Consider the following 12,355-nt stretch of genomic DNA (forward strand, 5'->3'; position numbering starts at 1 on the left):
GATAATCTGCCTTGTTACATAAAATTAAGTTAGAATTTATATTTTGATGATGTTCTTAAAGTTTTTTCCGCTACATTATGTAATGTTATTTTTTATATTTATTTATATAAATTATTATTATTAACAGTACTAAGAATTAAAAAGTACAGATTAAGAATACAAGTTATTAAGAATAAGTATTTAGAACAAGCAAGATGGAGAACATTAGAAACAAGTGTTTTAGATTGCCTAGATATCGATCCATTCAGATGCTTTACACATTTTTATTTCCGGAATAATTAAAAAATTATTGTATTTTTGTATATTAATAATGTAACGTTTTATATTTTAAATTTTAATTAATTATATAAATAGATTATTTTATATATATCGTAAATTTTTACAAAAAATTATCAATCTTAGGGCTCTATACGTTATGTATCCGGTTACTAGGATATTTAACTTATTAGCGATTAAATATAATTTTCGCAAGTTGAACTTTGGGAAGGCAACTAAACTTCTTACTTAGTTCAAAGAATCTTTACTTCACCCGATTTCCATTTTAGGTTTAGAGGAAACGTGAGATTGAAGATTTAAAAATTTATAGTAAATTATAAATTCTATTTTTTTCGCGTAGTTAAAATTTAATATTACAAGTTTCTATGTTCGAAGTTTTTTACGATAATATTTCGTTTTTACGTTGAAGTAGTAATATAAGGAAAAAAAGACTGTGATAACTTAGTGCAAAACTCATGCATTATAAAGTTGACTAATTTGAAGTTTATTTGCCTCTCATTGAATACCTACTTATCTAGACGCCTGGCAGCACTTAGCGATTGAATATGGTTCTCACGAATTCAGTTTTGGCGAGGCAACTGAATGATAAAAGCTAAACTTCTCACTTAGCTTTGGTTGAATCTCTGTTTAATCGGATTTCGATTTTAGCTTTAATTGGAAGTAGGCATAAGACTGAAGATTGAAGAATTACAACGAACGGCTTCTCCTTCTATTTGAATTGTCAAAATTTAGTATAGCGGATCCCTAGTACACAAAGCTTTTTGTGTTTCATTTACTATATAGTGTAATATTTGTATTCCGAATAACAATATCGTGAAAAGAAAATCTTGGCAAAACTCGCGTATTGTAAGATCGACCAATTTAAAATTTATTTACCTCTCAGCGGTTCCATCTAGGCGCTGACAGTACTTAGCAATCAAATGCGCCTCTCACGAGTCGAGCTCTGAAGAGCTAAGACTAAACTTCTCACTTATAGCTTCAAAGAACCTCGGCTTCGAATCGAATTTCCATTTTAGGCTTAGCGAAGGCGTAAGGCTGGGAGATTGAGGAATTACGATAAACGATGGTCTCTTCCACTTTACCCGAGTCATTAAAATTGGATACGCGGCAAGTACCTATACCACCGAGGCTCTCTTCTGCCTAGCTAATAATAGACGTGAACACGCGTTTGTATATGTCGCGACATCGATTCGCGAGATCCATTATCGTGCCGTGTAGCGCGAAGACTTACTTTGTCATCTATCAGCCGATGACGTTTCGCACGTTAGCTTCCGACGGCGTGTGGCGTACGTGTCGGTACGTCTCGTGACATACGCGCGTAACATATATATTTTAGCTTCCGCATGGCGGCATTAGAGCGCTATCGACAGCGTGCTGAGCTGTCACGCGGGGGAGCTGAACGGCCCGGAACAATTGAGCTACTTCGCTTAATTGCCGGACGATCCGACCGTCCGTCCGCGCGCCGCAAATGGAATGGAATGGAATATGGAGCGTATATCGCGTCGCGCAATCGATACGCGCGGTTTTACATTCTCCGCCGCGCGTGGCGTGTCTGCACGCTCGAGCGGGTATAACGTGCGCGCGCGAGAGAGCCTGAGCGCGAAGTTGCGAGGGGCGGGAGCCAAAACTGCCGAACTCACGGCGCGGATGAGTGAGTTTAAATTATCCCTCGCGAGAGTCCCCACGCTCTCAGATTTCTCAGATCAGCCGGTCGTCGCGCCGCGGCGCCATGAAACGAGCGTCGGCCTCGAGGGTACGACAACGTGACAACGCTCCCTCCTTCGAGATCGGTGCCGACCGACCTTCCCCTCCGGGTCGCCCTCACGCGTCTCTCTCTCTCTCTCTCTCTCTCTCTCTCTCTCTCTCTCTCTCTCTCTATCCGTTATCGATTGTGGATGCAAGTATTAATTATGCGAGCGCAGAGACATCGGCCTGTTGTTACTACGATGTGCATTTAACTTCTTTTCCTGGGGGGCTCTCGTGACCAGGAATTACGCGATCTGGAATTAAAGTAGAAACGGTAGAAATAATATTGGCGCTTCGAATCGATGGCCTTTCGGCTTGCCCTGAAAAACAGTTATAAAACAGAATTTACGTCGCTCGTATTTCGAAAATTTTGAATAAACGGAGATTTATCTCTCTTTTTCCATGATATTTTCATAGCTTCGTTTTGAACTCTGTACTTTCCTATAAAAATATATTTTTATTTCCAAACAGATTTTTGTCAAATTTCGTTTCGCGCAATGAAGCCCAAGCTGCAATGCAAATAACCAGGAGGCATTAGCTGTTAAACGGTTTACGCCCGCAGGGCTTGAAATGCTGAGGTTTAAATTCTTAAACACGTCTCTCCCGATTGTAGAATTAGAATGCTCGACGGGAAGCTTCGTTGCGGCAGCCCTTGATAAATCACTGTCTTCTTTACAGGTGATTTCCACCCCTCGGAGGATGTAAACGCGGGTAATCTCGTCGGACGGGCTCTATCCGCCCTCTTCGAGCCTCAATGAGGATCTAGGATAGGCTTGCACCCTCGAATTATTGGTAAGTCGTGCCAACATTTCTCTCAATATCTTTAATCGCGTTTATCTCCGCTCCGTAAGTGCGAACACGATTTTAACTCTTGTACCTCCTCTGTGCGCGTGCGTGTGTGGATTGGAGGCGGCGAATAGAGAGTATCGCGATCTGAGGAATCATTAATCACGAGCCACGTGCTTTATGAGAGACCTCGCGCGCGAGTGGCGACGGCGATTCGTCAGAACGAACGTCTCCGCGCGACGTGGTAAATATAAAATGCCACCCCTCCGGGTATGTAAAGAGTTAAAAAGAAAAGTATGAATACGCTTTGGGCGCGATATATCTCGCGCTTACGCGTAGGCACTCGCTTACAGGGGGGAATTAGGCCAAGCTTTAGCCGCGCGTATCGCTGAATGCGATTTTCAGAGCGTGACATTTTCAATAGGAGAGATTTTCTACTTGAACGCGTACACGCGGGCGGAAACGTCGACGCCATTAGCATAAATTTTATCCTAAACACACAGAAAATGACTGCGAGTGATTCATTGTGTTCGCCGGTGCGGAATAGAACTAAATTTCGCTACAGGAAATCGATATTATCGATCCCTTTCTCTCCTCCCCCTCCTTTCCCGGCTAATGCAGACAGATATAATAGACTATGTATGGATTGTACATAGATTTACGTGGAGAGAAGGGTGACATTCTATATTCTCTTTCTCTCTCTCTCTCTCTCTCTTTCTTATCCTGTCTCTCTTTGTTCATATATTCACAGACAAACAAATTTATTTTGATGGCATTGTTTCATGCACTAGGTCATTTTCTAAATAATGAGCACTTTTTTTTCTAAACGCAAATCGGGCTTATTATCTTTACGACAGCGATATCTTTTGTGTTTGAAGAACATTTTTTACATTTAACAGTAATATAAAGTAAGGTCCTCCCCCCCCTTCCTTAATTACGAATCAAATTTGCGAAACTAAATATCTTGCTGACGTACGTGTATTAATAAAATAGCAGAACTTTTTTACTTTCATTAATTTTTTGTAATTATTGTAATATAAAATTACTCTCTTCTTCATTGCTGAAATTTAGGAGAAAAGGCGGAAAATTGTTATTAATAACTATCTAATATGCTCTCTAAATACCTACCTCTTTAATAATTTCTTGAAGTTATCATATATCTTCAGTAGATTTTATGTATTTGATACACCATACGTATAATAATATACATTATAAATGTACATTAATGTGCATTAATATACATCACGTATATTTAATTATGCTAACCAATAAATGGGATTTATACATACAATTTTTAAATATTAAAATTTATAATTGGTTTATTGAATACACAACAAATCTTTTTGAAATCATAATATTTAATGTTTACATTATTAACAATTTTTTAAAACGTTTGTTAAATTTACGCAAATTAACGAAGATTATTTGAACCTTAAGTAACCCGGTAATTGGGGTAATTGGGGTCGTCGCTTACAGAGATGCTTGTTTCATATTACGGCTAGTCTCATTACGCGGGAGGAATATAAGAGCAGGATTTCGATCTTTTATTTCCCCTTAACGGTTTGTGTGGTATTTTTGGTGAACCACAAAAGTAGTTCTAAGGCCCGATCAATCTGGCTGTACGGGACTTTACAACTGGAAACCACTGGCATGACTTCACTTTGGCGCAGACACCACCAATTTCAAGCATCTCCGGGCAGATATTCCTTTAACGAAGGGGAGAATGTCGCCCAGAATTAAGACCCAATATATCTATACGTAGATGTTTGTACATACAAGTATGTAAATTCTCCGGATTCTATAGTCTCTCTCTGACCTCTATAGAATAATGGTGCATTAAGTGTAATTGCATACGTAAATAATGAATTGAGTCGGCCTTTATTTTCATCTCCGCCAATGTGCGTGTACATATACGTCATACAGTAGAAATAATTTTCAAACGATGAATTGCCTCTTAGAATTATAAAAAAATTTTTCAATACATTTGACACAGTTTTGTGCGCGCGCGCACACACACACACACACACACGATAATTTCTTTATTATTTTTATTTTCCGCGGAACAAGCACGTGTGTGTTATAATGGAATTGGCGTTATGAGGCCATACAGCTCGAATATTCCTGAAATATTCAGTTCTGCGCGTAGGCTGTCTCGCGTATTACGCTTATGTACATAAGCTATCTATTTTCACGGCTGATTTCTCTTTCTCTTTGCCTCGGTAAGGCGTCCGCGCGATCAGTCTTCCGAATCGAGGAACGTTCTTGCGTCGTCGCGTCTTTAGGAGCCGCATATGCGCGAAAACTCTCCGTAACTTTCAACAGGGAGGTGAAATATCTCCTACGGAGATCCGCCGTGCTGCATTTCGCCGAGATCGCGCGAGATCGAACCGCCGCCGCGCGCCGCGCCGCACCGCGCATCCTTCACCCTCCGCGCAATCCCGTCACAATTTGATCGCGCACGGTTGCTCTCGACTGCACTTTAGCATCCCCTCCGGCTCTATCCGGGGGTCTGATCTGAAAAATCGCGTGTTATTTTTATATCGGAAAATCACGCTGATTTCACGCTCGCCGTAAAAATTATCCGGGTAGGATTTCTCCAAGAGGATAAAATCGGCGAAAGCATATCTCGAAATCGTTTCTCGTCGGGGCTGAAGTTTATCGAGGCTTTGTAACGGCAGAAGTTACCTTTTGCAAGTAGAATATTTAATAAGTGAAACGGTACGTTAACTGAAATGATTTTTCTTTTAATGTCTTCTCCCTAGTAGCACAATATATTGGCAATATATTGATTATATTGGGGGTGTATTGGCTAATATTTTCCCAATGTAATGCCAATACTCATAAAATATTAGTTTTAAATTAGAATGCCATTACTATCCGATATGAAAAATTGATTGGTTCAACATTGGCCTAATGTTGAATCAATATTAAATTAATATTGCTACTTAGACAAATTGGCTAAATAAGATGAAGGGTCTACTTTACAATATTGGACCAATATTTGGAATATTGCCTTTACATTACTTTTTAATATTGCACCAATGTTTTGTGCTACTAGAGATATTTTTTTGTCACGTCACTTTAAGTGTAATATAAGCTCTATTGTCATTTCTAAATAATATTGTTTATTGTAATAAAATTATTATACATATTATTAGTAAATTATATTAACATTAGAACAATGAAACCCGTCAAAACGACTTTAAACTACAGAAACTATTAAGATAATTTTTGTCGGATTTTTCATTTTTGAATTATATATTTAAATGTTAAGTAATTAACAAATAATAAACAGATACGTAAAGAAGTTGAAAATAAAAAAAAAAGGTAGAAATAAGTGCAAGTACATTTAATGCCGGTTTTAAATTATCAAGTTTTTCTTTTAAATAATTTAAATTGTACCGATTTTGTCAACGTTAATATTTACATTAAAGAAGAAAAAGATATAGATTTCCTTTTGTTTGATTTTTCTTATAGAACGTGAGCTCCGTAGTGTATTTCTTTCGCTAGATTTCGCGGTCTCCTTTTGCCCCACTTAAATAATAGTCCTTGGTAAAGTTTCTAGGGAAAGAAGTTTATTAATGGGAATAAATTGGGTATAACCTGCTTTAGAGTTTAACAGCTCTCACATTTTCGCGGGCAATTATCAGGTCATTGTACGCGCATATAGGCGACCGGTCTGAGCTAACCTGGCTTTTTTAGCTAGTCGCTCGGCTCTAATCTTCCCTTAACGATAGCGAGCGGTGTCTCTGAGTTATAAGACATTTATGTGTTACGGGAATCGATATCCTCTCTCTCGGTCGCGCGCGGCGGCGGCTGGTAGATACCAAATACGCAAATACCGGAATGCATTGCATGCCAGGATTTGAAGTGAATTCCCTACCTCGGGACGACATGCGCTAAGTTTATTTGCCTCGTTGAATTATTTATCATGCTCCCGTGTCCCGACGAGGCACACGTTAATGTCACCCCTCCCTTACCTCCCGTTTCCCCGTCCCGGACTTTATAATTTATCACGGATGGCCGCGATAACGAGGCGTCGATAAGAGAAAACCTTAATGCGGAGCAGTGATGTTAACGCCTCTGTGTGTGTGTGTGTGTGTGTGTGTTTCCCGACCGACGTGGACGGGCGTTCGATCTCGAAAAACCCCCTCGTCCGTTACGTTGTTACGTAAACCGGGTGTATTCTGGCATTAACGCGATTCATCACCCGCTGCGAGAAGCAACATCCTGCCCCGAGGCCACCTTTCAATAAGCGACGGGGGAGATGGAAATTACCTCTGTTGGGATAACGCAATTTCTCAATCCTCTCCCCATAGGGCTTCGTATTCGAATTAACGAGTTTTGACGGAAGTCTTTCCGCCGCGTGTAATACGTCTGCCACGTTATACACGTGACGCGTAATTTGTTCGATTTGCGTCCCAATCGGGCAGGGTACGTGCGAAGTCACGTCGACGTCGACGCCGACGCCGACGCCGACGCCGGTAACGCCGGCGTGCCACGTCGCAACGTAATTTACGAACGGCCGATTGGATTGGCAGATAGCTGTCGAGTTATGCGTCAGATTCCAGCAACGCGCTGTCGATGTCTCGTCACGATACTCTTTCCACACGTTTTTCTAAAGGCTTGACAGGAGAAAGAGAAATTGTTACGCTTTCGTCGATCGCAATTATCCGCGTAATTTATCGCGTTCCGATTGAAACGTGCTATCTGTTACGTAACTTGTATAGCGATATGTTATTATCAGTGTTACTTTGTCGTCCATGCGGTTCAACTAATTTCCATAAATACATACGAAAGGGCAGCTTAATTAGATAGAACTGGTTTTATGTCAAAGCGTACGCGTATGTGTGTTTTGCTCGATATTATACAGCAGACTAAGTTGGCTGGCTGGAACAATGTATTCGAACAGCTATAAATGTTGTAATCGACATGGGACATAACGAGGGACCTTGTGCCTTCCGGAAAGTGGGTGATACCAGTGCACGTACGTACTATGAGCCAGATAGACGAATGTGGGCCGTGGTCAAGCACAGTAGAGCCGAGTCCATCGAATAAAACAAGCCGGTGTCGTTACCCCATCATGATTGTGTTTGCGAAGAAAGAAAAGACAGGTTTAAATGAGTCTTTTGTTGCTGGATAAATGACAAACATCTGCAAATATGAAGAAAATTTTATATCAAAAGCTACCGTGCACGATAGTAGCCATGGACCATAGAAAGAAATTTTAGAGAATTATAAGTTGTGTGTGTGTGTGTGTGTTTATTATGGTACTTTGATGAAAAATAAAATAGTAAAATTTTTCATAATTCCTTCCTTGGTTTCGCATTTCTGTTCTATTTACCACAGTAATTTTCGATATAAAATTTTCTCCGTGTAATAATCTTTTAGCTGTCAGTGAAATCGACTGAAAAAATGTATATTATAATTCTTTATGAACACAAAGCTTAAAAATGGCTATTTTTGTCGCTTAAAAGGCTGAATTTTATTATTATTTTAATAATATTAATAATAATTTTAAATGTTTTGTAATAAATCTTGGGATTTAAGATGACATGCTGAGTTGGGTGAAGATGTCATATTTAAACTTTTTTTCTGAAATAACTTTATCATGTTATAAAATTATATAAAAAATTAATATAATGTTCTAAAAACCTTTATTTATACAAATGGAAAATTAGTTTTGATATATGCCAGATTTTTGAAAAAATGTAATTAAACCTGCTCTGCAAAACTGATATTTTTTCCCACGTATAAAGATAAGATTTCACAAGTATTTGAATAATATGACGTAATATAAACTTGTACGTTTTGCTTATCAACAGTAAAGACAATCAAGTTTAAATTATAAAGACATAAACAAGAATGTAAAATTTAAATGGATAATTTGAAAATTAACTTATACTTTTATTCTTTTACAAGTTTAAACAACTTCACAAGTTTAGAATTATCCTACAGTTATGGAGCCCATAAAATTTTAATTCATAAAATTATTTTACTAAAGATGTTAAGCTCGAAAAATTATGTTTTGTATAAACATGGCATCTTAACCTAAATATAGAAGAAGTTGTTACTGCAACTGGTATACATATAATGATTTTGCAAAATATAATTTGTACTAGCTACGAAACATAGTTCAGAACTGTGTAACAATTACATATTCAATGACATACACAAGCAAACACACAAAATGTTTTCGCATGCATAATTAAATCGCATATAATTATCTGAAATCTCGTAATTTATTACTATCTTGAAAATATTATTAGGATAATAATAATACATTATTTGAAACGGCTATAAAAAAACTAACTATTTGTAAGCTTTGCTCATGAATATTTTTTAGTAAAAAACTATAATATACTACATACTTCAGACAATTTTACCGAGCGCTAAAATCTATAAGAATTATGCGGGGTCCTTTGAATTGGCAATAAAATTGCTGGAATTTCTATGTCGCAGTCCTTCCGAGCTCAACCCTTCGCGGACCGATATTGTCGCAGAAGTAAAAATAGAAAAACGGAATATATGTCTCCAGGGGTGAGTGCGAGTGTTTGCGTATAACAGAGATCTAAATATACATAGCAAGGGGTATGTATATTTATCGGTAACCTACGAGAAGTGAAACTCTACGACACGTACGGATCCTATTTTTATGGTAGAATAAAAAAAAATTTTTTTTTATAACTCCTTCTATATTTTAAGATTCAAGTTGGGGTCACATATTCACTTACGTGTACAAACAATAAGAGAGATGAACAATTTCTCACCTTAGAAAGCCGTGTTTTATGGGGATTTCCGAGTGTAACGTGTAGGAGGATGGACGAACGGTGACATTTATTTACAACGCGACCGCGCTACTCGGTGATTATATTATTGAGCAATTTTTTTCACCGGGACAGGCGAGAGTTGCGGACGATGATCGATATGTCGCGAAACGCCAGTATATAATTCAGTGACAGGGGAGAATCCGGGGGTGAAAGATACGCGTTCTGCGGAAATCTCATGATCGACGGGACTTTTGTTTATCCTAACGATTGTGACGAGGCCCGACGCCTCCGTCGGTAGCAACCCCTTTATTACGAAGGGAGGAAGATTTCGCGCGCATGCGGAAGGGGGGGGAGGAAGGTCGTGATCTCTAATTGCGCGGGTCCATCAATCAAGCGCAGATGATACTCTGTATTAGGGGAAACGGTCAAGGTTACGACTCATATGTTATCGGCGCCACTCGACGAGTAGAACGGGTCACCTATGAATAAACGTTCGAATTTTGGCCCCGGCCATCGGTGTTTTATTTCCGTTCAGCGCTTCCACCCCTTACGTGGGAGGCTGCCTGCGCTGCCATGTATTATGCAAGGGCTGCCGGGTTAATTCGGTATTACCAGTGTTACAATATAGTGGCGCTTCTTCATTCGCGGTCCGACTGAAATATTCAGCGAGCACGAGAACGCCAATTGGTCGGATAACAGGTATAACTGTTTTTCCCCTCCTCGCGTTTCTTCGCGAAGAAGTGTAACACGGATGAAATTAAACCGTTCTCTCGCGCCGCGGGAGTATTAGTGACGCGATTTCTCCTTCTGGGGATCACTTAAGGGAATTAGCTCGCGAAAAGTGTGTTCAATTTTAGCGCGCGCGACGTACTAGAAGGGGAGATCATTTTTCATTTCCTCACATATCGCTTTCTTTTTCTATACGTGACTTTTTAAAGGGACGCGAAAAACATGTCATGCGCATTATGCATGCACATACATCTCGTACGTGTGTTGCGGGAGGGCGCAATCTTCGAAAAAAAAAAATCTCATTTGGGATAGATATTTTCGACCGGACGCGACGTTTCTCTGATGCTACGGCGAAATATGCGGGATATATGCATATATTTACATTCGCGCAGGCATGCATTGCGATAAAAAGTCGTGCGAGGGCGATTTAAAACGTCCCGATACGATCTGCGGTAAAGTGGCGGGTTCGGTGATTTCGAAAATGCACATATTTTTGGACTTTATCGATTCGCCATCGGTGCTCCGTTGATTGGCCAACGTCTTTATGTGTTCAGTGCCGGAATACGCGAACGTTCAGCCGGAGATTGATTCTGATTGATTAGCCAAAAAAATAAATGTCTCAAGTGGGAGCGTGATGTCCGATCAATATTAGCTCGTACTACTTGTTGACCCGAGGAACTCGATATACTATAAGTGCGTACGCGTTCGAGACGCGTACGAATAGCTCCTTCAATGTACGGCACATTCTTTCATCTCTCATATTTATTTTGCAGCGAAATCGAGTATACCGGCGAAATTCTTCAGCGGAGTGTAATTCTGCCACGTGAAGAGTGAAATAAGAATTTCTCGATGCGATAGGACGCCGCCGTCCGCTGCGCGGAAAATATTATATAATTCCATTACCTCCGCCGTATCTTTTGACGAACGTGTACGCGTAATGCACAGTTGTAACGAATTGGTACGCTCGTGTGCACTTTTGCGCGCGGAGCGCACACCCGACGTGAAATATTAGAGCGTTCTTCTTTTTAGCGGTGAAATCTAGTTGCAAAGCGCACGCGGCATGCGGGCCGCCACGGCCGTACGTTGCGCCCAGTTACACCGTAAAGTTACGCTCCCCGCGGGAAATAAGGGGGGCATTTTAAGAATCGATTTCTGCATCCGCGTGACCGACATATTGCACCGCGCGGAAGGTACGACGATCTCCCGTTCGCGTTACTCGGCGCGATTCATCGCGGCCGCGATCACATAAAGTGCGAGAGAATGGGGTTTTTGCGCTCCGTAATTATAAATAACCTTACACCGTCATTTGTACACGCCGAATACAGGGACGATGTGTCTCTTTTATGTCGTCGGCGCTCTGCGCGCCGGTGATATATTGCCGAAGATAAATTCTACGGAATACAGTTCACGGCCACTCCGCGCGAATTTTCTGGCGAATCCGATGTCGATTCCACTTCTCGAGTGTACGCTATTGTTGAAATAGTTTTTGCGTGACCTTTTTGCATTAATTAATTCCGACGGTCGTCCCAGGCAGACTACTTCCTTTGAAAAAAAAAAGGAAAAAAAAAATATATATATGCAAGTAATATATTATCTTTATTCGATGAAAGTGGATTAGCAGTGTTGCGCTTAATTATGATAAATTGTATGTAATTGTATCTAAAATAAGATGAAGGTAATTTTATTATAAACTTGTTTAGACTAAAGATAAAATTATATTATTCGCTTTATCTAGATAATTTTAAAATAACTGTTCAGCAAAACAATTTAAGATATAAGAAACAATTATTTGTAAATCTTTATTTCTACAAAACGAGAATTCTTCAAATAATTTAATTTGACAAGAACTGTTTTTCTTTTGATTTGCATTAATAAACAAGTAGAAATAAAAATTAAAATTATAGAGAGAATAACTCATATAATAATGACTAACAATGTTCCTTGTAAATGTTTTTGAATCTATAGTTTTGAGGCATTTTTTACATTGCTCTACTATTTTCTGATCTGTTGAAATCTATTATTGTTATTTCAAAAAATTCTCCTGTTAG

General features: G+C 39.4%; 2 protein-coding genes across 4 annotated transcripts in view; one reads left to right on the forward strand and one right to left on the reverse strand.

The window, feature by feature from the left end:
• The window catches only part of LOC105839870 (vanin-like protein 1), a 28,368-nt gene extending 26,808 nt beyond the window's left edge, over positions 1-1,560 (reverse strand). Inside the window, exon 1 of the mRNA XM_036284844.1 lies at positions 1,153-1,560. The gene's annotated coding sequence lies outside the window, so the exon portion shown is untranslated. The remainder of the gene's footprint in view (positions 1-1,152) is intronic.
• Positions 1-12,355, forward strand: part of LOC105836540 (synaptotagmin-7) — a 198,775-nt gene that overhangs the window by 8,315 nt on the left and 178,105 nt on the right. For all 3 annotated transcript variants that reach the window (XM_036284852.1, XM_036284851.1, XM_036284853.1), the window contains exon 2: positions 2,701-2,814. The gene's annotated coding sequence lies outside the window, so the exon portion shown is untranslated. The remainder of the gene's footprint in view (positions 1-2,700; positions 2,815-12,355) is intronic.

This window comes from Monomorium pharaonis, chromosome 3 (genome assembly GCF_013373865.1).
Source record: "Monomorium pharaonis isolate MP-MQ-018 chromosome 3, ASM1337386v2, whole genome shotgun sequence".
Lineage (NCBI taxonomy): Eukaryota > Metazoa > Arthropoda > Insecta > Hymenoptera > Formicidae > Monomorium > Monomorium pharaonis.